The sequence below is a fragment of the Anguilla rostrata genome, chromosome 15 (genome assembly GCF_018555375.3).
Source record: "Anguilla rostrata isolate EN2019 chromosome 15, ASM1855537v3, whole genome shotgun sequence".
Classification (NCBI taxonomy): Eukaryota; Metazoa; Chordata; class Actinopteri; order Anguilliformes; family Anguillidae; genus Anguilla; species Anguilla rostrata.
Window position 1 is genome coordinate 34,112,439 of NC_057947.1, and position 2,500 is coordinate 34,114,938.

A 2,500-nucleotide genomic window follows, 5' to 3' on the forward strand; every position below is an offset into this window, starting at 1 on the left:
TTAGGAGGTTGGTGATGTTGGTGATGTTGGTGATGTTGGTGATTTTGGAATCTCGGCCTTCCCATCTCTTGCACTCATTGTAAGTCACTCTGGATAAGTGCCGGCCAAATGCCTAAAAAACAAAGTAAAGAAAATCAGACAGAAATCTGTGCAATCCTGAACTGTCCAACAGCTCTGTTACTCCTGCATTTACTTCAAGGCGCAACTAAGCATTTACTTCAAGATGTTACTCTAAATGTACTTTCTAGACACAACTCCAGGTTTACTTCAAGATGTTACTCTACATTTACTTTCGAGGCACAACTCCAGGTTTACTTCAAGGTGTTACTCTGGGTTTACTGAAAGGTGTTACTCTGGGTTTACATTGAGGCACTACTCCAGCTTCACTTAAACGTTTTACTCTGGGTTTACTGAAAGGTGTTACTCTGGGTTTACATTGAGGCACTACTCCAGCTTCACTTAAACGTTTTACTCTGGGTTTACATCGAGGCAGCTCGGGCGATGACTCGGTCCCCGGCCTGTGCCCCCACATTCCCAGCAGCCACTGGGGCATCTCAGGGCTATTTTGGGGTTCGGGGCGTCATGGCTGTGGAGGCCGCCGGTGTCTTAATACACTCGGCCTTTTGAGCGGCTAAGTCCACGGAATGCCTGACGCTTTGCCCCGGCCTCGCTGACAGAGAGCGAGGGTGGGCGGGGGGGCCCTGGGGGAGGCGGGTGGGGGCCCTGGGGAGGGGGTACAAAGGGGAACTGGCAGCACACTGAGCTGCAGAAGAGCAGCTTTCCATTTTTTTTTCCAAATTTCCTTTTTTAATTTTTTTATTATTATTATTATTTTTATTTTTTTACAACCATTGCTGTTGAGATATGCAAGGAAATGCGTTCCACCAGCTCTGAGAAACAATATGAGAAGAGGAAGAGGGGAGGAGGAGGAGGAGGGCGAGAACACAAACCGCGCAGAGACACAGTCTGACAAGAGACACGGGGATAAACAGGCGGGGGTGTGAGGATGGGGGGGGGGGCAGGGGGGGGGCAGAGTCAGTCAGTCAGAGTTCCGCCCAGGGTATTTAAACTCTGTGTTCTCTCTTCTCCCATGTCCCCATTCTCGCTCTCTCTCTCTCTCTATCCCTCTCTCCCTCTCTACGTCTGAACTAAAGAACTAAAGCCATCTCCCCTACGCTTCTGGGATTTAAACACACACACACACACACACACACACACACATTTTCACTCTCTCATTCTCTCTCTCTGTCTGAACTCAAGAACCAAAGCCATATCCCCTCTGCTTCTGGGACTTACACACGAAAAACACGTACACAGACACACACACACACGCACACACACACACACAAATGCACACACACAAATGCACACACACATACACACACACACATGCACACACATGCATGCACACACACTTTCTCTTCCTATCTTTCCGTTTCTCTCTCTCTCTCTATCTATATCCAACTTCAAAGAGGTCCGTATCGACCCACTCTGCTACAAATCATCTCCCTGTCCACGCTCTCTCTCTCCTCTCCTCTCTCCCTCTCTCCCTATCCGCTCTCTCTCTCTCTCTCTCTCTTTCCTCCTTTCATTCACAGCTCCCAGACCCTGGCCATCGCTGGGATCGGGCGGACGGAGGGAGTGAACGTCTTCCACCGGGCCCAAACTTTCCCTTTTTCTTTCCACGTGCCTTCCTGCACAATCTCTCCCTCTCTCCTCCTCCCTCTGTATCCAGATCACCCTCTCTTAAAATCAACATAACATTTTTAAATATTAAATTAAAAAAAGAGATATATACATATAAAGCTCTACGGTGAAGAAAGATTCTACCCCCACTCCATCCAGTCACCCGCCCATGCACACACACGCACGCACACATTCACACACACGCATGCACACACATGCACGCACGCACACACACACACGCACGCACGCACGCACACATGCACGCACACATACACAGTCAATTTGAACAAACAAAATAAGAAACCTCTGAATCTCAGAACTAATCTACAGCACAGCTGACACAAACTAATTAAGTATGAAACTACACTTCCGTACCAAACTCCAATTTTTTTGATGAAATGGATTAGATTGTGCAGGCAGGGGGGAATTACCCCACCCTGATGATGGGGTTCTATGGGAGGGGCTACCCTTCCTCCATCTTCCTCCTCCTCCTCCTCCTCCCACCGGGATGCAGGGATGACTCCGCCTATTTCTGTGCCAGCTCCCTCTCGTCCCCCCCCCCCTCTCCTCCGTCTCCCCCCGTGTGTGTGTTCATCCTTCAGTAATGCTCTGTTAAACAGGGGCAGTGCTGAACATTACTGTGATTAGGCTCACGCTGCGACTGATCAGGCAACAGGGAGGGATTCTCCTGTTCCCCTCTCCCTCACTCCCTCTTTCTCTCCCTCCCCTCTCTCCCTCTGCTCCGCGCTTAACCCTTTACACATCTGAGCCAAAGAAAAAACCAGCAACACCACAACCACACACTGAAGATAAA

The 2,500-nt window shown here is 49.4% G+C and overlaps 1 long non-coding RNA gene across 2 annotated transcripts in view; it reads right to left on the bottom strand.

Moving 5' to 3' along the window:
• LOC135241120 (uncharacterized) overlaps window positions 1–2,500 on the bottom strand; it is a 71,907-nt gene that overhangs the window by 70 nt on the left and 69,337 nt on the right. For both annotated transcript variants that reach the window (XR_010325891.1, XR_010325889.1), the window contains exon 5: window positions 1–112. This exon is cut by the window's left edge. This is a non-coding gene — a long non-coding RNA (uncharacterized LOC135241120). The remainder of the gene's footprint in view (window positions 113–2,500) is intronic.